Source organism: Mesoplodon bidens (assembly GCF_964165515.1).
Source record: "Mesoplodon bidens genome assembly, chromosome: 4".
Lineage (NCBI taxonomy): Eukaryota > Metazoa > Chordata > Mammalia > Artiodactyla > Ziphiidae > Mesoplodon > Mesoplodon bidens.
In genome coordinates, this window is record NC_138160.1 from 149,406,387 (window position 1) to 149,429,494 (window position 23,108).

Consider the following 23,108-nt stretch of genomic DNA (forward strand, 5'->3'; position numbering starts at 1 on the left):
GCCGGCTCAGCGGCCATGGCTCTCGGGCCCAGCCGCTCCGCGACATATGGGATCTTCCCGGACCGGGGCATGAACCCGTGTCCCCTGCCTCGGCAGGCGGACTCTCAACCACTGCGCCACCAGGGAAGCCCTAAGCTGACTTTTTAAAAAAATATTTGGCTGCACTGGGTCTTAGTTGTGGCACGCGGGATCTTCATTGCCACGTGCGAGATCTTGCTTGCAGCATGCGGTTATCTAGTTCCCCCACCAGGGATCGAACCCAGGCCCCCCGTGCATTGGGAGCGTGGAGCCTTAACCACTGGACCACCAGGGAAGTCCCTAAGCTGAGTTTTATTTCTCCTTTGTGGCTCCTGAAACTGATAAGCGAGCATAGTTTTCAAATGTTGGGTTGGGGCATCCTTATCTGAGGAATACTATGCTTAAGACACACTGCAGCATCAAAAACAAACAGTCACAAATATTGGGAAATGTGTAGTTATAATAATCGTGAAAAACTATCAGTCCTTATATCATTAATGATTATGAATTTTTAAAATATCTATTTATTTATTTATTTATGGCCGCGTTGGATCTTCGTTGTGGTGCGCTGGCTTCTCATTGCAGTGGCTTCTCTTGTTGCGGTGCATGGGCTCTAGGCGTGCGGGCTTCAGTAGTTGTGGCTCGCGGGCTCTACAGCGCAGGCTCAGTAATTGTGGTGCACGGGCTTACTGCTCCACGCACGTGGGATCTTTCAGTACCAGGGCACGAACCCATGGCCCCTGCATTGGCAGGCGGATCCTTAAGCACTGTGCCATCAGTGAACTCCCTGCCCTCTCATATTTATCACCAAAGGGTGTTTGGTATAATTTTGTTTCTTTCGAACTTTTAATCAATTGGTATTCCCAGTAATACACTATTGATATTATATTGAAAATGTTATCTGTCTTAGCCCAGTCTGTTTCACACAAGCTGGTATCTGAACCTGTGAGTCATCTGATTAACTCATCCATTTGCTCTTGGGGCTTCTGTTGTTTCAAGAGTGTGTGTGTTTGTGTTCAACAGTGCAACTGCAGTCTTTTTTTTTTTTTTTTTTGGCTGCGCTGAGCAGCTTGTGGGATCCTACTTCCCCAATCAGGGATCAAACCCGGGCCCCCTGCAGTGGAAGCGCGGAGTCTTAACCACTGAACCGCCAGGGAAGTCCCAGTTGTTTTTATCCTTAACTGCAAATACATCAGAAATTTTCTTCACATTGGAGAGAAATCGGTTCATTGTAGATTATGCATCTACAGGTCCCTCGAGGATTTCACACTGTGGCAGTGCCACCTGGGGAGTCGACACCTGTATTGAGCTTGACCTTTATGGCAGAGATGTGGTGTTCCTACCTGTTGGCCTTGACATTGGGGCCAGAAGCCTGGGGTTAAAGGACTGACCCTCACCTATGTTGACATTCTCCAAGATGAGGGGCCACTTAACCTGGCTTCACAGCAAATGAACAGTAGAGGAAACGAGGAAAAAGGATATTACCGGTTCTAACTTTAAAAAGAAGTAAGCCACTGGGAAAGGAAGTGAAAAAAACTAATGCTACAGAAAAGACGTCATTTCCACTCTCTTGGTCTTCCTGCAACTGTCTTCATGTGTTTTACTTCTAGATATATACTAGCCCTCCAATATATCGGCGTTTTATTGAAATAATCAAGTATTTCTCAGACTGAAATGACAAACAAAAGAAAAACCATCTAATCTTTTTTTTTGTGGCGAGCAGGGGCTACTCTTTGTTGCGGTGCGCAGGATTCTCACTGTGGTGGCTTCTTTTGTTGCAGAGCATGGGCTCTAGGTGCACAGGCTTCAGTAGTTGTGGCGAGCAGGCTCAGTAGTTATGGCTCGCAGACTGTAGAGCCTGAGCTCTACAGCCTGTGGTGCACAGGCTTAGTTGCCCTGCGGCATCCGGGATCCTAGTTCCCTGACCAGGGATCAAACCTGTGTCCCCCGCATTGGAAGGAAAATTTTTAACTACTGCACCACCAGGGAAGTCCCCCATCTTACATCTATGTCCATGTAGCCACACATCCAGAACCTCCAAGCTTTTGTACAGATCTCCCATTCTAGCTGGTGTCCTGTCTCTTCTGCCTGATTGACTTCCTTTCCCTTTTCTGGTAGTGCCAGTTTGCTGGGGATGGATTTTTTCAGCATTTGTGTGTCTGACTCAGTTTCCATAGTGTAGAAAGGTGCTTCCTCTTAGTATAGACATTTTCTGTGACATACAATTTTTCTGAGTATTTTAAATATGTTACTGCAATGTATTTGCACTGGCATTATTTCCAGTGAGAACTCATGTATCAACCTTATGTTTGTTCATCTGTGTATTGTGTTGTTTTTCTCTGGGTGCTTTGAAGATATTCTCTTCATCTCTGGTTTTTGTTTTGTTTTGCCTCACTGCCTGGCTTGTGGGATCTTAGTTCCCTGACCAGGGATGGAACCCAGGCCCTGGGCAGTGAAAGCATGGAGTCCTAACCACTGTACAGCTGGGGAATTCCCTCATCTCTGGTTTTGAGAAATACAATTATGACAAGGCTTGGTGTAGATTTCTTTGTTTCCTGTGCTTGGTGATTGTCAACCTTCTTAGATCTGGGCTTTATATTTTTCATTCCCTTGGAAAAATTCTTAGCAATAATTTTGATTATTATAGCTAGAAGATTTTCTTCTAGCTTCCTTCTCTCATTTGGGAATCCAGTTACATGTGTAGTTGGTTGTTAGGGGTCCTTTCACAGCTCACAGATGCTCTCTACATTTTTTTTGTTTTACTTTATTGGAGTATATTTGCTTCACAACGGTGTATTAGTTTCTGCTTTATAACAAAGTGAATCAGTTATACATATACATCTGTTCCCATATCTCTTCCCTCTTGCGTCTCCCTCCCTCCCACCCTCCCTATCCCACCCCTCCAGGCGGTCACAAAGCACCGAGCTGATCTCCCTGTGCTATGCGGCTGCTTCCCACTAGCTATCTACCTTACGTTTGGTAGTGTATATATATCCATGCCAGTCTCAGGTTACCCTTCCTCCTCCCCATATCCTCAAGTCCATTCTCAAGTAGGTCTGTGTCTTTACTCCTGTTTTACCCCTAGGTTCTTCATGGCATTTTTTTCTTAAATTCCATATATATGTTAGCGTACGGTATTTGTCTTTCTCTTTCTGACTTACTTCACTCTGTATGACAGACTCTAGGCCTATCCATCTCATTACAAATAGCTCAATTTCGTTTCTTTTTATGACTTATATTCCATTGTATATATGTGCCACATCTTCTTTATCCATTCATCGGATGATGGACACTGAGGTTGTTTCCATCTCCAGGCTATTGTAAATAAAGCTGCAGTGAACATTTTGGTACATGACTCTTTTTGAATTATGGTTTTCTCAGGGTATATGCCCAGTAGTGGGATTGCTGGGTCATATGGTAGTTCTATTTGTAGTTTTTTAAGGAACCTCCATACTGTTCTCCATGGTGGCTGTTATCAATTCACATTCCCACCAGCAGTGCAAGAGTGTTCCCTTTTTTCCACACCCTCGCCAGCATTTATTGTTTCTAGATGTTTTGATGATGGCAATTCTGACTGGTGTGAGATGATATCTCATTGTAGTTTTGATTTGCATTTCTCTAATGATTAATGATGTTGAGCATTCTTTCATGTGTTTGTTGGCCATCTGTATATCTTCTTTGGAGAAATGTCTATTTAGGTCTTCTGCCCATTTTTGGATTGGGTTGTTTGTTTTTTTGTTATTGAGCTGCATGAGCTGCTTATAAATTTTGGAGATTAATCCTTTGTCAGTTGCTTCATTTGCAAATATTTTCTCCCATTCTGAGGGTTGTCTTTTGGTCTTGTTTATGGTTTCCTTTGCTGTGCAAAAGCTTTGAAGTTTCATTAGGTCCCATTTGTTTATTTTTGTTTTTATTTCCATTTCTCTAGGAGGTGGGTCAAAAAGGATTTTGCTGTGATTTATGTGATAGAGTGTTCTATGTTTTCCTCTTAGAGTCTGATAGTTTCTGGCCTTATATTTAGGTCTTTAATCCATTTTGAGCTTATTTTTGTTTTGTTTTGTTTTTTGCGGTACATGGGCCTCTCACTGTTGTGGCCTCTCCCGTTGCAGAGCACAGGCTCTGAACATGCAGGCTCAGCGGCCATGGCTCATGGGCCTAGCCGCTCCGCGGCATGTGGGATCTTCCCGGACTGGGGCACGAACCCGTGTCCCCTGCATCAGCAGGCGGACTCTCAACCACTGTGCCACCAGGGAAGCCCTGAGCTTATTTTTATGTATGGTGTTAGGGAGTGATCTAATCTCATACTTTTACATGTACCTGTCCAGTTTTCCCAGCACCACTTATTGAAGAGGCTGTCCTTTCTCCACTGTACATTCCTGCTTCCTTAATCAAAGATAAGGTAACCATATGTGCGTGGGTTTATCTCTGGGCTTTCTATCCTGTTCAGTTGATCTATCTTTCTGTTTTTGTGCCAGTACCATACTGTCTTGATTACTGTAGCTTTGTAGTATAGTCTGAACTCAGGGAGCCTGATTCCTCCACTTCCGTTTTTGTTTCTCAAGATTGCTTTGGCTATTCGGGCTCTTTTGTTTTTCCATAAAATTGTGAAATTTTTTGTTCTAGTTCTGTGAAAAATGCCAGTGGTAGTTTGATAGGGATTGCATTGAATCTGTAGATTGCTTGGGTAGTAGAGTCATTTTCACAATATTGATTCTTCCAATCCAGGAACATGGTATATCTCTCCATCTATTTGTATCATCTTTAATTTCTTTCATCAGTGTCTTATAATTTTCTGCATACAGGTCTTTTGTCTCCTTAGGTAGGTTTATTCCTAGATATTTTATTCTTTTTGTTACAATGGTAAATGGGAGTGTTTTCTTGATTTTACTTTCAGATTTTTCATCATTAGTGTACAGGAATGCCAGAGATTTCTGTGCATTAATTTTGTATCCTGCTACTTTACCAAATTCATTGATTAGCTCTAGTAGTTTTCTGGTAGCATCTTTTGGATTCTCTATGTATAGTATCATGTCATCTGCAAACAGTGACAGCTTTACTTCTTCTTTTCCGATTTGGATTCCTTTTCCTTTTCTTCTCTGATTGCTGTGGCTAAAACTTCCAAAACTATGTTGAATAAGAGTGGTGAGAGTGGGCAGCCTTGTCTTGTTCCTGATCTTAGTGGAAATGGTTTCAGTTTTCCACCACTGAGGATGATGTTGGCTGTGGGTTTGTCATATATGGCCTTTATTATGTTGAGGAAAGTTCCCTCTATGCCTACTTTCTGCAGGGTTTTTATCATAAATGGGTGTTGAATTTTGTCGAAAGCTTTCTCTGCATCTATTGAGATGATCATATGGTTTTTCTCCTTCAATTTGTTAATATGGTGTATCACATTGATTGATTTGCATATATTGAAGAATCCTTGCATTCCTGGAATAAACCCCACTTATCATGGTGTATGATCCTTTTAATGTGCTGTTGGATTCTGTTTCCTGTTATTTTGTTGAGGATTTTTGCATCTATGTTCATCAGTGATATTGGCCTGTAGTTTTCTTTGTGACATACTTGTCTGGTTTTGGTATCAAGGTGATGGTGGCCTCGTAGAATGAGTTTGGGAGTGTTCCTCCCTCTGCTATATTTTGGAAGAGTTTGAGAAGGATAGGTGTTAGCTCTTCTCTAAATGTTTGATAGAATTCACCTGTGAAGCCATCTGGTCCTGGACTTTTGTTTGTTGGAAGATTTTAAATCACAGTTTCAATTTCAGTGCTTGTGATTGGTCTGTTCATATTTTCTATTTCTTCCTGATTCAGTCTTGGCAGGTTGTGCATTTCTAAGAATTTGTCCATTTCTTCCAGGTTGTCCATTTTATTGGCATAGAGTTGCTTGTAGTAATCTCTCATGATCTTTTGTATTTCTCCAGTGTCAGTTGTTACTTCTTTTTCATTTCTAATTCTATTGATTTGAGTCTTCTCCCTTTTTTTCTTGATGCGTCTGGCTAATGGTTTGTCAGTTTTGTTTATCTTCTCAAAGGACCAGCTTTTAGTTTTATTGATCTTTGCTATCGTTTCCTTCATTTCTTTTTCATTTATTTCTGCTCTGATCTTTATGATTTCTTTCCTTCTGCTAACTTTGGGGGTTTTTTTGACCTTCTTTTTCTAATTGCTTTAGGAGCAAGTTTAGGTTGTTTATTCGAGATGTTTCCTGTTTCTTAAGGTAGGATGGTATTGCTATAAACTTCCCTCTTAGAACTACTTTTGCTGCATCCCATAGGTTTTGGGTCGTCCTGTCTCCATTGTCATTTGTCTCTAGGTATTTTTTAATTTCCTCTTTGATTTCTTCAGTGATCACTTCGTTATTAAGTAGTATATTGTTTAGCCTCCATGTGTTTGTATTTTTACAGATCTTTTCCTGTAATTGATATCTAGTCTCATAGCATTGTGGTCAGAAAAGATACTTGATACAATTTCAATTTTCTTAAATTTACCAAGGCTTGATTTGTGACCCAAGATATGATCTATCCTGGAGAATGTTCCATGAGCACTTGAGAAAAATGTGTATTCTGTTGTTTTTGGATGGAATGTCCTATAAATATCAATTAAGTCCATCTTGTTTAATGTATCATTTAAAGCTTGTGTTTCCTTATTTTCATTTTGGATGATCTGTCCATTGGTGAAAGTGGGGTGTTGAAGTCCCCTACTATGAGTGTGTTACTGTCGATTTCCCCTTTTATGGCTGTTAGTATTTGCCTTATGTATTGAGGTGCTCCTATGTTGGGGGCATAAATATTTACAACTGTTATATCTTCTTCTTGGATCGATCCCTTGATCATTATGTAGTGTCCTTCTCTGTCTCTTCTAATAGTCTTTATTTTAAAGTCTATTTTGTCTGATATGAGAATTGCTATTCCAGCTTTCTTTTGATTTCCATTCATATGGAATATCTTTTTCCATCCCCTTACTTTCAGTCTGTATGTGTCTCTAGGTCTGAAGTGGGTCTCTTGTAGACAGCATATATATGGGTCTTGTTTTTTATCCATTCAGCCAATCTGTGTCTTCTGGTGGGAGCATTTAGTCCATTTACATTTAAGGTAATTATTGATACGTATGTTCCTATTCCCATTTTCTTAATTGTTTTGGGTTCATTATTGTAGGTATTTTCCTTCTGTTGTGTTTCTTGCCTAGAGAAGTTCCTTTTTTTGGTTGCATTTGTTGTAAAGCTGGTTTGGTGGTGCTGAACTCTCTCAGCTTTTGCTTGTCTGTAAAGGTTTTAATTTCTCCATCAAATCTGAATGAGATCCTTGCTGGGTAGAGTAATCTTGGTTGCAGGTTTTTCTCCTTCATCACTTTAAATATGTCCTGCCAGTCCCTTCTGGCTTGTAGAGTTTCTGCTGAAAGATCAGCTGTTAACCTTATGGGGATTCCCTTGTGTGTTATTTGTTGTTTTTCCCTTGCTGCTTTTAATATGTTTTCTTTGTGTTTAATTTTTGACAGTTTGATTAATATGTCTTGGTGTATTTCTCCTTGGATTTATTCTGTATGGGACTCTCTGTGCCTCCTGGACTTGATTAACTACTTCCTTTCCCATATTAGGGAAGTTTTCAACTATAATCTCTTCAAATATTTTCTCAGTCCCTTTCTTTTTCTCTTCTTCTTCTGGAACCCCTATAATTCGAACGTTGGTGCATTTAATGTTGTCCCGGAGGTCTCTGAGACTGTCCTCAGTTCTTTTCATTCTTTTTTCTTTATTCTACTCTGCAGCAGTTATTTCCACATTTTATCTTCCAGGTCACTTATCCGTTCTTCTGCCTCAGTTATTCTGCTATTGATCCCATCTAGTATTCTTAATTTCATTTATTGTGTTGCTCATTGTTGCCTGATTCATCTTTAGTTCTTCTAGGTCCTTGTTAACTGTTTCTTGCATTTTGTCTATTCTATTTCCAAGATTTTGGATCATCTTTACTATCATTATTCTGAATTCTTTTTCAGGTAGACTGCCTATTTCCTCTTCATTTGTTAGGTCTGGTGGGTTTTTATCTTGCTCCTTCACCTGCTGTGTGTTTTTCTGTCTTCTCATTTTGCTTATCTTACTGTGTTTGGGGTCTCCTTTTTGCAGGCTGCAGGTTCGTAGTTCCCGTTGTTTTTGGTGTCTGTCCCCAGTGGCTAAAGTTGGTTCAGTGGGTTGTGTAGGCTTCCTGGTGGAGGGGACTAGTGCCTGTGTTCTGGTGGATGAGGCTGGATCTTGTCTTTCTGGTGGGCAGGTCCACGTCTGGTGGTGTGTTTTGGGGTGTCTGTGGCCTTATTATGATTTTAGGCAGCCACTCTGCTAATGGGTGGGGTTGTGTTTCTGTCTTGCTAGTTGTTTGGCATATGGTGTCCAGCACTGTAGCTTGCTGGTCGTTGAGTGAAGTTGGGTGCTGGTGTTGAGATGGAGATCTCTGGAAGATTTTCGCCGTTTGATATTATGTGGAGCTGGGAGGTCTCTTGTTGACCAGTGTCCTGAAGTTGGCTCTCCCACCTCAGAGGCACAGCACTGACCTCTGGCTGCAGCACCAAGACCTTTCATCCACACGGCTCAGAATAAAAGGGAGAAAAAGTAGAAAGAAAGAATTAGTAGAAGTAGAAAGAAGGAAAGAAAGAAGGGAGGGAGGAAGGAGGGAAGGTAGGAAAAAAAGAGAAGATAAAGTAAAATAAAGTATGATAAAATATAATAAAGTTACTAAAATAAATATTTTAAAGAAATTAAAAAAAAACGGATGGATAGAACCCTGGGACAAATAGTGGAAGCAAAGCTATATAGACAAAATCTCACACAGAAGCATACACATACACATTCACAAAAAGAGGAAAAGGGGAAAAAAATCATAAATCTTGTTCTCAAAGTCCACCTCCTCAATTTGGGGTGATTTGTTGTCTAAGGGAGGGAGGGAGGGAGGGAGGGAGGGAAGGAAGGAAAGAAGATAAAGTAAAATAAAATGAAGTTATTAAAATAAAAAATAATTATGAAAAAAATTTTTTTAAAAACCAAAAAATGGACAGATAGAACCCTAGGACAAACGGTGGAAGCAAAGCTGTACAGACAAAATCTTATGCAGAAGCATACAAATACACACTCACAAAAAGAGGAAAAGAGGAAAAAATCATAAATCTTGTTCTCGAAGTCCACCTCCTCAATTTGGGATGATTCGTTGTCTAAAGGAGGGAAGGAAGGAAAGAAAGAAGATAAAGTAAAATAAAGATAAAATAAAGTTATTAAAATAAAAAATAATTATTAAGAAAAAAAATTAAGAAAACAAAAAACGGACGGATAGAACCCTAGGACAAATGGTGGAAGCAAAGCTGTACAGACAAAATCTCACGCAGAAGCATACACATACACACAAAAAGAGGAAAAGGGGAAAAAATCATAAATCTTGTTCTCAAAGTCCACCTCCTCAATTTGGGATGATTCGTTGTCTATTCATATATTCCACAGATGCAGGGTACATCAAGTTGATTGTGGAGGTTTAATCCGCTGCTTCGGAGACTGCTGGAAGAGATTTCCCTTTCTCTTCTTTATTCTCACAGCTCCTGGGTCTCAGCTTTGGATTTGGCCCCGCCTCTGTGTGTAGGTCGCCGGCGGGCTTCTGTTCTTCGCTTAGACAGGACGGAGTTAAAGGAGCAGCTGCTTCGGGAACTCTGGCTCACTCAGGCCGGGGGAGGGAGGGGTACGGAGTGCAGGGCGAGCCTGTGACGGCAGAGGCCGGCGTGATGTTGCACCAGCCTGAGGCGCGCCATGCGCTCTCCTGGGGAAGTTGTCTCTGGATCCTGGGACCCTGGCAGTGGCGGGCTGCACAGGCTCCCTGGAAGGGGGGCGTGGACAGTGACCTGCGCTTGCACACAGGCCTCTTGGCGGCGGCAGCAGCAGCCACAGCGTCCCACGCCCGTCGCTGGGGTCTGCGCTATTAGCCGTGGCTCGCACCCATCTCTGGAGCTCCTTTAAGCAGCGCTCTTAATCCCCTCTCCTTGCGCACCAGGAAACAAAGAGGGAAGAAAAAGTCTCTTGCCTCTTCCGCAGGTCCAGACTTTTTCCCGGACTCCCTCCTGGCTAGCCGTGGCGCACTAGCCCCTTCAGGCTGTGTTCACGCTGCCAACGCCAGTCCTCTCCCTGCACTCCGACAGAAACCTGAGCCTCAGCTCCCAGCCCCCGCTCACCCTAGCGGCCGAGCCGACGAGCCTCTCGGGCTGGTGAGTGCCGGTCGGCACTGATCCTGTGTGCGGGAATCTCTCCTCTTTGCCCTCTGCACCCCTGTGGCTGCGCTCTCCTCTGTGGCTCTGAAGCTTCCCCCCTTCACCCCCCACAGTCTCCGCCTGTGAAGGGGCTTCTAGTGTGTGGAAACTTTTCCTCAGTCACAGCTCCCTCCCACTGGTGCAGGTCCCGTCCCTATCCTTTTCTGTTTATTCTTTTCTCTTTTGCCCTACCCAGGTACGTGGGGAGTTTCTTGCCTTTTGGGGGGTCTGAGGTCTTCTGCCAGCGTTCAGTAGGTGTTCTGTAGGAGTTGTTCCATGTGTAGATGAATTTCTGGTGTATCTGTGGGAAGGTGATCTCCGCGTCTTACTCTTCCGCCATCTTTCCCTCCCTCTCTCTCCACATTTTTTGATACTTTATTGCAGAGTTCACATCTTTGCAGTAAAGACCCATCCTTATGTTCACATCTCTTTTTTCTGCAATATTTTATCTGCTTTTAATGCCATGCAGTGTGTGTGTGTGTGTGTGTGTGTGTGTAGTTTTAATTTATTTTATTTATTTAGTTGATTTTGGCTGCTCTGGGTATTCGTGGCTGCACGTGGCTTTCTCTAGTTGTGGCGAGCGGGGGCTACTCTTCGTTGTGGTGCACGGGCTTCTCATTGAGGTGGCTTCTCGTTGCAAAGCACAGGCTCCAGGTTTGGGGGCTCAGTAGTTGTGGCTCGCGGGCTCTAGAGTGCAGGCTCAGTAGTTGTGGCGCACGGGCTTAGTTGCTCTGCAGCATGTGGGATCTTCCTGGACCAGGGCTCGAACCCGGTCCCCTGCCTTGGCAGGTGGATTCTTAACCACTGCGCCACCAGGGAAGTCCCTCCATTCAGTATATTTTTCATCTAAGATGCTGTAGTTTCCGTGTCCTGAAGTTTGATTTGGGTCTTTTAAAATAATATCTCCATTTCTCTATATAAGGTTTTTGTCATATAGAACAGGGGTCCCCAACACCCCCCCCCGGGCCTGTTAGGAACCAGGCCGCACAGCAGGAGGTGAGTGGTGGGCAAGCAAGCGAAGCGTCATCTGTCCATCCCCATTGCTCACATTGCCGCCTGAACCTTCCCCCCTCCCACCATCCGTGGAAAAATTGTCTCCACAAATCTGATCCTTGGTGCCAAAAAAATTGGAGATCACTGATCTAGAAGACAATTATAAAAGTTCCTTATCTAATGTAAAGATGGTGTCAGTGCTGGGGTGTTTCAATAGATTGATTTCTCTCATCATCATGAGTCTTGCATTTCAACATTTTAAAAATTTTTATTTATTTTTTGGCCACACCTCGAGGCACATGAGATCTTAGTTCCCCGATCAGGGATGGAAACCATGCCCCCTGCAGTAGAAGTGCGGAGTCTTAACCACTGGACCGCCAGGGAAGTCCCTACGTTTCAGCTTTTTCGAATGCCTTACTTTTGATCAGATGGCACACATTATGAAATTTACCTTGACGGGTGTTTGGTATTTTCATATTCCTGTCAATATTTGATGGACCTGAATTCATAGAAGCCTGTTGTTTACTTCTTTTGGGCCTTGGGTTCCGTGTCAAGAGCTTTGCACTTCTCCCTCACAGTTAATTTGCACAAAACTTCACACTTAAGTCCAAACTAAAAATTCTCGAAAATAATATTCCAATTGGAAAAATCGGCCTGTGTTCTTTTTTATTTTTTAATTTATTATTTTTATTTTATTTATTTTTGGCTCCGTTGAGTCTTTGTTGTTGTGCGCAGGCTTTGTCTAGTTGTGGCGAGCGGGGGCTACTCTTCGTTGCGGTGCACGGTAGGCCTAGTGTTCTCTTAATGGCCTAGTGTTCTTCCAGAAAGATGGCCAGTCAAGACTGGTGGTGGCCGTTCTGATTTCCCTCTGGGTTTCTGACAGTTTGGAAGGTGCATTAAAAAGAATACCACCTCCCCAGCCCTTCAGTGTTTTCCCATTGTTAACCACGTCTGTAGATCTGATGCTTGTCTCATTTGCTGATAGCTGTGTTGGGCAAGGAAAAGGGAGATAAAATAGTTGTTGTCAGTTGAAATGGGTGATCTTGATGCAGACATGGTTCATTTCTAGAGCATGTCTGTCATTTCTTCATAGTGCACATGGGGACGAAATAAACCAGGAATGGTCACAGTCTAACTGCTGGGGAAATAAGTTCAAGATGTCAAAGGTGCTTGGGGAATTCCCTGGCAGTCCAGTGCTTAAGACTCCATGCTTCCACTTTAGGGGGCGTGGGTTCAATCTGTGGTCAGGGAACTAGGATCTTGCATGCTGCTGTGGCTTGGCAAAAAAAGAAAAAAAAAAGATGTCACAGGTGCTGTTAGATCTATGGGATGTGATGAGATCAGTGAACAAGAGGACTCTGGATAGAGTGGAAAGGTCTGACTCCTAAGGCTTAGGTTTGAAGCTGGGGGACGACAGAGCCTTGGGTGAACATAGTATGATTGAGTCCAGTTCCCCTGGGCTGTGAGCTGCACCAGCCTTCCTGCTCACACTGGAGGACGTGGGTTTGTTGCTCTAAAATATGTGTTCTGTTTCAGGACTCAGTGGTCTTTGAGGATGTGGCTGCGGACTTCACCTGGGCAGAGTGGGCTTTGCTAACTCCTGTTCAGAGGAACTCTACAGAGGTGTGATGCTTGAAACCTTCAGGAACTTGGCCTCAGCAGGTAGGGGTGGCATCATTCCTTCACTTGTCCTTTTAGAGAACAACCTATCTTACTCTGTTGACCTTGTTCCAAGATTTGGGCTGAGAAACGGGCACACGTTAGGAAACACAGACGTGGTCAGAGGCCTCATGGAGCCTTGAGACTAATGAACAGCTTTACTTTGAAAACAAAGATCTTCTTAAACATCTTTTAAGATGTTTTAAGCTGACTTTAAAAAAAATACTTATTTGGCAGCACGCGGGATCTTCATTGCCACGTGCGAGATCTTCCTTGCAGCGTGCGGTTATCTAGTTCCCCCACCGGGGATCCAACCCAGGCCCCCCCTGCATTGGGAGCATGGAGCCTTAACCCCTGGACCACCAGGGAAGTCCCTAAGCTGACTTTTTATTTCTCTCTGGAGGCTCCTTAAACTGATAAGCGAGCATAGTTTTCAAATGTTGGGTTGGGGCACCCTCATCTGAGGAATCCTATGCTTAAAACGCACTGCAGCATCAAAAACCTAAACAGTCACAAATATTGGGAAATGTGTAGTTATAATAATTGTAAAAAACTGTCAGTCCTTTCATCATTAATGATTATGAATTTTTAAAAATATTATTTATTTATTTTTGCCTGCGTTCGATCTTCGTTGCGGTGCACGGGCTTCTCATCGCAGTGGCTTCTCTTGTTGCTGAGCATGGGCTCTAGGCGCGCAGGCTTCAGTAGTTGTGGCTCGCGGGCTCAGTTGTTGTGGCTCACGGGCTGTCGAGCGCAGGCTCGGTAGTTGTGGCGCATGGGCTCAGTTGCTCCGTGCCATGTGGGATCTTCCCAGACCAGGGCTGGAACCTGTGTCCCCTGCATTAGCAGGCGGATGTTTAACCCCTACTCCACCAGGGAAGCCCGATTATGAATGTACATTGTCCATATGTGGAACAACAGTGATGTAGGTGATCAGTGGGGAGAAACCAAAGCGAGACTACAGTCTTGCTGTGAAACAAAGACACCCTCCTGGAGTCGAATCCTACAAATGTACCGGGGGCGGGGAGGGCTTCAGTGGAAACCCAAGTCTAGACCCCCGCCTTCAGTGTGAGGCTAGACGGGTCTCATATCTAAGCGTTGATGTGAGATCTGACGCTGTAGACAAAACCTGTCCATGTCAGGAATGTGGGATGGCCTTTCCTTTTCTCTCCTCTTCAGAAACATGTCTCCCTGGTAAATGCCACGAGAGGAATGTGGCAGAACTCTGTCGTCACTCATCTTTTCAGACATGGGAGTGGTCACAAGCGAGCAGAAAACCTATGAAGGGAAAGAACACGGCAAGGTTCTTATTTATTGCTCTGCCCTTAGATGACCCGTGACTACTCATAATGGGATAAAGTCTTGGGAATATAAGGAATGTGGGAAAGGCTTTCGTCGTCATTACATGACATAAAAGCCCTCACCGTGTAAGTGTGAGATGTGGGAGAATCTTTATTCATTCCTCACACCCAGCAGCACAATTATGGTTGAATAACATCTGCTTACTGACTGCAGTGAGTCCGCGAGGAACCATGTGTTAGCTCAGGAGGATGGTGGGAGAGACCTTATCAGGAGATCTCACCTCGTGTTCGCCAGGTTTGTGCAAGGAGTAAGGAGGCAGGATTTGTGGATTGGATGTACTCATGGGGTCGCGTATGGAAAGAATGTTAGTAATTCTTGCCTACAGAGCTGGAAAAATGGAGTGGAGCTCACTTGTAATTGGGGAAAGTGGAAAAAGTTCCTCCAGATATTGATACAATAGGTTTGAGTGCTGAGCTGATCTTATTTCTGGTTTGGACAATACTTTTGTGTTTTTAGACATGACTATACAGTGGCCTTATGGGTGTTCTCCATCCCCATCAGAGCAATGGTGTGGTTTTATGCTCCACGGATTGTTTAACAGAACCCGCCGACCGTTCTGTGAGTGCCAGCAGTATGTGCCAGGTCAACTGCTGGGCTGTCAGGCAGCTGTCTTTTGTCAGCCCCTTCTCTTGTCCACAAGCAGATGAAGTCCAGCTTCAAGACCCTACTGTATGGTACCCAGAACTTTATTACAGACTTTGTAATCTGGATGTTTTCCAGAGAATGTCTGTACTTGGAATAGGATTAGTCTCGCCTGCCTTCTTTTTTTTGACGCAAAATGATCAGATGAATCCTCTGATGCGACAATGGCTGTGCAGTTGCATTTATTTTTAAAATATATTTATGTGGCTGCACTGGGTCTTAGTTGCAGCACACGGTATCTTTAGTTGCGGCATGGGGGCTGTTAGTTGTCACATGCGGGATCTAGTTCCCTGATCAGGGATCGAACCCGGGCCCCCTGCATTGGGAGCATGGAGTCTTAACCATTGGACCGCCAGGGAAGTCCCTGCAGTGGCATTTAAACCTCTAAAGAGAGTAGAGAGTAGGGCAACTGTAACACAGAAATTTACTAGAAATAAAAATGTTTCTTCCCCGAAGACAGGGTCCTAGGTTACCAAACACAGTCAGTGGAAATATCCCCAAGTCTAGATGGTCTTTTGCAAAGATTTGCATGGCTCTGTAAAAAAAAAAATCGAGATGAAATTCACAAAACCTACAGCTAACCATTTAATAATATACAATTTGGCCCGTTCACTGTGCTGTGCAACCCCCATCTCTAATGTGAAAGCCTCTTCCTCACACCAGCACACCCTGTGCCCTTTAGGCTGTGGCTCCCTATTTCCCCTGTAGCCTTCCCGGCAAGCGGTCCTCTACTTCCTGCCTGTATGGATTTGCCCATTCTGGTGACTTCATATACAGGCAGTCACACGGGGACTTCCCTGGTGGTCCAGTGGTTAAGACTCTCCCTGCAGGGGGTGCAGGTTGGACCCCTGGTCGGGGAACCAAGATCCCGCATGCCAGGCTGCATGGCCACCCCCCCACCAAAAAAAAACCAGTCACACAATATGTGATCATTTGGGTCTAGTGTCTACTCAGCATAATGTTTTTGTGCATGTGTCAGTACCTCTTTCCTTTTTATGGGATTGCACTGTGTGTGTGTACACCACAGTTGGCCTATCCATTCGTATGTTGATAGATATTGGGGTTGTTTCCACCTTTTGGTTGTGGAAGAAAACCCCTGCTGCTCTGAGCATCCGTGTACAAGCTTTTTTTTTTTTTTGTGGTACGCGGGCCTCTCACTGTTGTGGCCTCTCCCATTGCGGAGCACAGGCTCTGGACACGCAGGCTCAGCGGACATGGCTCACGGGGCCAGCTGCTCCGCGGCATGTGGGATATTCCCGGACCGGGGCACGAACCCATGTCCCCTGCATTGGCAGGCGGACTCTCAACCACTGCGCCACCAGGGAGGCATATTTTAATTGGGACCTGGAAGCCTCACAAATGAGGAAATAATAAAATGGCTTCATTGTAAGAAACAAACCGAAAATGATTAGAAACGTTGGTGGCTGAATTAGAGAAAGCCTCAACCTCCGTCTCCAGCTTCTTTATGTTCTCTTCTTTCTGAGTTGCCCTGCTCTGCCCTTACTGCTCTCCCTCCTCCAACACCAAAAGAAAAATATATTGAATGCGAGGTAGAAAATGAAAGCAACACCAAGTGTAAGGAGAAGCCCATGAGCAGAGGGGAACCTGCTCTATCTACAGCCCTTGGACTAGGATCAAACTTAGGAACTTGACTAAGTATTTTCCAGCTCCCTTACAGAGACCCTTTAGCTTTTGCTAAGGAATTTGATCTTACAGTAAGAACTTACGAGCCTGGATATTCAGAGTTGTACCAGCTCGTACACTGTCTAGTCTCTAAAAGTAAAGCAAAAGAATGGCTCTAAGAATGGCTCTAAGACATAAATTGGAAAGCACCTATGGAGGATTTCCGTAAGTGTGAGGCTACAGATTGCCAGAAATGTAGAGAAGTTGCCCACAAGTTATATCAGGCTATTCCAAAAATCTTCCCACAGAAAACAGACTGGGCATGGGACTTCCCTGGCAGTCCAGTGGTTAAGACTCCACGCTCCCAATGCAGGGGGCCCGGGTTCAACTCCTGGTCAGGGAACTAGATCCCACGTGCCGCAACTGAAAAATCCTGCATGCCACAACGAAGACCCAACGCAGCCAAATAAATAAATAAAACAAGTATTTTTTAGAAATAAAAGAGAGAAGAAAACAGATTGGGCAAAGGTCCATCAGTGTAAATAGAGGCCAGGAGAAACTATTTGAAAGATTTGAAAAAACATTCAAACAACACTCTGGCATGGATCCAGAGAGTTTTGTAAACCATCAGAATGATTCAGTATTACATTCTATTTTTCTCAAAGGATTAGATGAAAAATTGGTATGCCTGGTTAAGAGACATGAACTTGATTGGGCTACTATGCATACTAATGCCCTTGTCACTACTGTTGATAAGCTTTCTAAAACCTTATGGAAAGGAGAGAAGGAAAAAGCTGCCGAGATTATGAGTGCGCAGCTACAGCAGTTTGGCCGCCCTCCAAAACTCACCTGCCCAAATTCCAGCCAGGCTTGAAAGGATCACACCTGCTTGTATTGCAAAAAACATGTACATTTTAAAAGGGAGTGCCACAAATTCAAGCGAGACTTGGAACAAGGTAAAATTAAAAAGGAAGAGGGGGTGCTCTGAGGATTACGAGAGGGTGTTTTCCCCTCCTCCTCACAAATACCTTAGGGGAGACTGAAATAACTATCAGAGGGGAAACTTCTAAGGCCCTGTGGACACAGGGGCTCCATTCTCTGTCCTTAATCCGACCCTTATTCACTGCCCTCTCGCTCGGGGTCAACAATCGATTCTAATGATAGGGGTTTCAAACTTTCCTGTGTAGGTTTTAAAATCAGAACCAATAATTGTTCAGCTAGGAACTGTCACAGAAAGACATGTATTCCTTTTGGTGAAATGTGCTCCAATTAATCTGATTGGATGAGACCTTTTAGAGGCATATAATGCCCCTATTGCCTTTTCACCAATAGGTGAAATGATTTTAGATTTAGAAGCTGTAGATGCTGAGAACATAATTACTGAAAAGTGAATGGTTATGAAAATCAAAATTCAGACAAATCAAGAGGAAATTAATGATTTGCTGTTACAGGACAGCTGCATGTAAATCAATGGAGATAGAACACACCCTTACACCATGCACAAAAATAACCTCACGATGGCTTAAAGAGTTAAACATAAGACATGACACCATGAAACTCCTAGAAGAGAGCATAGGCAAAACATTCTCTGACATAAACTGTACCAATGTTCCCTTAAGTCAGTCTCCCAAGGCAATAGAAACGAAAACAAAAATAAACAAATGGGACCTCATTAAACTTACAAGCTTTTGCACAGCAAAGGAAACCATAAACAAACAAACAAAAAAACTAAAAGACAACCTACTGAATAGGAGAAAATATCTGCAAATGATGTGACTGACTGACAAGGGCTTAATTTCCAAAATATATTGGGTCGGCCAAAAAGTTTGGGTTTTTCCACAATATCTTATTGGCCAACCCAATACGAACAGCTCATTACAACTCAACAACAAAAAAACAACCCAGTCGAAAAATGGGCAGAAGACCGTAATAGACGTTTCTCCAAAGAAGACACAAATGGCCAATAGGCATGAGAAAAGATGCTCGACATCACTAGTTATTAGAAAAGTGCAAATCAAAACTACAATGAGGTAATCACCTCACACCAGTCAGAATGGCCATCATTAAAAAGTCTACAAATAACAAATGCTGGAGAGGGTGTGGAGAAAAGGGAACACTCTTACACTGTTGGTGGGAATGTAAGTTGGTGCAGCCAGTATGGAGAACAGTATGGAGATTTCCTCAGAAAATAAAAATAGAGTTACCATATGATCCAGCAATCCCACTCCTGGGCATATATCCAGACAAAATTATAATTCAAAAAGATACATGTACCCCAATGTTCATAGTAGCACTATTCACAACAGCCAAGACATGGAAACAACCTAAATGTCCACAGACAGAGGAATGGATAAAGAAGATGTGGTACATATATACAATGGAATATTAGCCATAAAAAAGAACGAAATAATGCCATTTGCAGCAACATGGATGCAACTAGCGATTATCATACTAAGTGGAGTAAGTCAGAGAGAGAAAGACAAATACCCTATCACTTAAGTGTGGAAATTAAATATGGCACAAATGAACGTATCTACAAAACAGAAACAGACTCACAGACATAGGGGAACAGACTTGTGGTTGCCAAGCGGTGCGGGGAGAAGGGAGAGGGATGGGAATTCAGGGTTGGTAGGCGCAAACTATTACATTTAGAATGGATAAACGACAAGTTTCTACTGTAGAGTGCAGGGAACCATATCCAATCTCCTGGGATAAACCATAATGGAAAAGAATATTTTAAAAAGACTGTACGCATAAAACTGAGTCACTTTGCTGTACAGCAGAGACTGGCACAACATTGTAAATCAACTATGCTTCAGTAAAAAAATGATTTGCTATTAAAGTGCCTAAGGAATTACGGTCATCTTCCTCAGATATTGGGAAAATTTAAATGGCTACTCCTATTAAAGTAACTATGGATAATTCCAAGCCTCTACCTAATATCTGACAATAGCCATGCAGACCGGAGGCATTAAAAGGAATGAGACCTATTATTCAGGAATTCCTTAAGAAAAGACTTATAATTCCTCGCACCAGTCCCTGCAATACTCCCATTTTACCAGTAAGAAACCAGATGGAAAGGCCTGGAGGTCGGTTCAGGACCTGAGGGCTCTAAGTACTCTTGTGATTCCCCGCCACCCTGTCGTCCCTAATCCTCCCACACTGCTCTCAGCCATCCCATCAGACACCTGTTATTTCCCAGTAGTTGACCTACGGAGCGCATTCTTGAGTATTCCAGTAGAAAAAGAAAGTCAACACCTCTTCACCTTTACATGGGAAGATCGCCAATCTACTTGGACAGTTATGCCACAAGGCTATACTGAAAGCCCTACTTATTTTTCTCAAATACTTAAAGCCTATTTGGCTGATGTACACTTTCCTAATGACTCTGCTCTGATTCAGTACGTAGATAATTTACTTTGTGTTCTAGAACTGGACAGGATTGCCAAGAGACACTGCCCACTTGCTGCAACAATTAGTGTCAAAGAGGCATAAAGTGTCCAAAGACAAACTACAGTTCTGCTCACCAACTGTACAATAATTAGGTCATTTAATATCTAAGGAAGGATTGTTGATTGATTCTGAAAGGATTAAGGGAATCCTAGCTTTCTCACTCCCCCAAAGAAACAACGAAGAGGATTTCTAGGTCTAACTGGGTATTGCAGGAATTGGGTACCGACTTTCTCCCTCGTGGCCTAATAACCTCTATGCATTACTCAAGTTTCATCAGCCAGAGGGACTTCCCTGGCGGTCCGGTGCTTAAGACTCCACTGCAGGGGGCATGGGTTTGATCCCTAGTTGGGGAACTAAGATCCCACATGCTGCAGGGCATGGCCAAAACAATTAATTAATTTAAAAAATACTTAAAAAAAAAAAAAAACCTGATCAGCCAGACCCAACTGAATGGATGAACAGAAGGAGAGAAAGCTATAAATGCCCTGGAATCTGCACTAGCCCAGGCTCCAGCTGTGGGCCATCCTAACTATAAACTACCATTTTCCCTCTTTGTGGCTGAAGACAGAGGACACGCCCTGGGTGTATTCACTCAGAGGCACTGTGACCACAGGGTGTTATAGTCGCCCTTTAGATTTGGTGGCAGAAGGGCTCCCACCCTGTATGGGAGCTATTTCGGCGACTGCCCTCTTTATGCAAAGCTACTGAAGAACTTGTCATGGGGTCTCCTCTGGCTATCTGTGTTTCTCACTCAGTTGAATCTCTCTTTAAGTTCCCATCATACTCAGCACTATTCTGTGAGTTGCTTGGCCTCTTAGGAAGTATTGTTAACTCTCATCACCCAGTATTACTTTCGCTTGCTGGTGTAACGGTCTTAACCCTGCAACTTTGTTTCCAGCATCTCAAGATGACTGCATTATACTATCTTCTAACTCTGAGGACTGATGTGCAAGAAGTTCCCATTGATAATTCTGATTTAATTTGGTTTACAGGTGGATCCTGCTTAAAAGGACACGATTGAGCTGGGTTTGCAATAACTTCAACAGAAATAAGTGAAAGTTCTTATTTACCAGACACCAAATCGGCCCAACAAGCTGAACTGATTGCATGACTAGGGCTTGTCAGTTAGCCAAAGGTCAAATAAACAATGTCTATACTGATAGCTGCTATGCCTTTGGAGTGGCTCGTGATTTTAAAATGCTGTGGAAACAGGATTTCTCACCTCTTCTGGTCAGCCTGTAAAGAATGGACAGCTCATCTCAACACTATTAGACTCCACTCAATTTCCCAGACAGCTCACGATCATGAAGATACCTGGGCATTCCAAATCTGACTCAACAGAGGCCAAAGGACGTGGACCGGCTGATGCTGCAGGTAAACAAGCTGCCTGAAGTCTTGTCCCTGCCCAGTTTCAAGGATCTCCTCTGCTTGATCATAACTCTGACGAAACTTAAGAAATTTCTTTTGCAGGCTCAGGAACTGGCTTCGGAAAACGAAGAGCAGGGCTGGAAGAAAAAAAAGGGGGGCTATTTGGATCCCATCTCACAAATACGGAGTATCTGCGTGCAGTTGTTTAGGGGTGGCTGGTCATTACTGGGTGTTTTGTTTTTTTTTAATTTAGTTATTTTTCGTTGCCTTTACTCCAGCCAGGACATTCCCTGGCCCACGGGCACCCGAGAAAATGGTATTATAGGGAAAACAATGTATCTGGAAACCTTCTCCCACTAAAGCTCATAAGATTTATGACCTATGTTCTGTCTGTCCTAAATATAATCCTGGTAAATCCCTTCATGGCTCGCAAGGCCACTTCCCCCTCCCTGAGGAACCCTTGTAGGTTTGGGCAACTGGACTTCATCCACGTGCCTTCCTCTGAAGGCTATAAATGCATCCTGGTCGTGGTCTGCATGCTTTCACACTGGGTGGAGGCATTCCCTTGCAGAAGGCCAGTAGCCTCAGCAGTAGGCCAATTACTATTGGAAAAAAAATAATTCCACTTTGGGGAATTCCTTCTGATTTGCATAGTGACCAGGGAACCCATTTTACTGGACAGATTATTAACTCCACTGGTCAGATTCGGCCGCTAATGCAACATTTTCACTGCACCTATCACCGCAATCCTCAGTGGTAGTAGAAAGGACCAAGAGCACTATTAAAACACAAGTGGCTAAATTTTCAGAGGCTTTTCATCTTCCACGGCCAAAAGCTCTTCCCTTGGTAACTCCTCAACCTTAGTTCTACCCGCTTTGGTAAACATCAGTTGTCTTTGAAATAATTACTGGGCGGCGACCTATGCCTTTAGATGAAGGTACCTATGAACCAGCGCTGCTTAAAGGTCACATTCTACATTACTGTTAGGGACTCATCAAAGTGCTTAAAGAAAATGAAAAATTAGTAACTGATTCCTTCCACAGGGAGCTCCTGGGAGACGAAGACCTTATTAAGGGTCACGGGTTACAGCCTGGAGATGTCTATTGGAAAAGACGTCAAAAAAAAGGACTCCTTACAACCACATTGGAAAGGACCATACCAGCTACTCTTAACAAATCCCTGTGGGGCAAAACTTAAAGGACTAATCTCTCTCTCTTTTTTTTTTTTGCAGTACGCGGGCCTCTCACTGTTGCGGCCTCTCCCGTTGCGGAGCACAGGCTCCGGACGCGCAGGCTCAGCGGCCATGGCTCACGGGCCCAGCCGCTCTGCGGCATGTGGGATCCCCCCGGACCGGGACACCCTGCATCGGCAGGCGGACTCTCAACCACTGCGCCACCAGGGAAGCCCAAGGACTAATCTCTTGGCGTCACATCTCTCACCTCAAAAGGGCCTCCCCTGCTGAATGGACTGCAACTCCTATTTCTGACACCCCACTTCCACTAAGAGAGGCTCCATCAAACCAGGATGAGAAGAACACGACAACAGTGGTAGACAGCTAACCCAAGAGTCCAGACCAGACCTGTAAGAAACTGCCTCTATCAAAATGTCTTCCTCTCTATCAAAATTGAAAGTTATGGGACTTCCCTGGCGGTCCAGTGGTTAAGACACCCCGCTTTCCCTGCAGGAGGCATGGGTTCCATCCCTGATCAGGGAACTAAGATCCCG

At 43.8% G+C, this 23,108-nt stretch overlaps 2 long non-coding RNA genes across 4 annotated transcripts in view; one reads left to right on the forward strand and one right to left on the reverse strand.

The window, feature by feature from the left end:
• LOC308617027 overlaps positions 1-22,736 on the forward strand; it is a 43,237-nt gene extending 20,501 nt beyond the window's left edge. The window contains exons 3-5 of the long non-coding RNA XR_014015803.1: positions 12,813-12,938; positions 21,008-21,389; positions 22,615-22,736. This is a non-coding gene — a long non-coding RNA (uncharacterized lncRNA). The remainder of the gene's footprint in view (positions 1-12,812; positions 12,939-21,007; positions 21,390-22,614) is intronic.
• Positions 11,473-23,108, reverse strand: part of LOC308617028 — a 46,074-nt gene continuing 34,438 nt past the window's right edge. Inside the window, exon 3 of one of the 3 annotated variants that reach the window (XR_014015804.1) lies at positions 11,473-12,261. This is a non-coding gene — a long non-coding RNA (uncharacterized lncRNA). Of the gene's footprint in view, positions 12,262-14,958; positions 15,475-21,388; positions 21,521-23,108 lie in introns of those variants that run through there. The other 2 variants (XR_014015805.1, XR_014015806.1) reach the window with 2 other exon arrangements.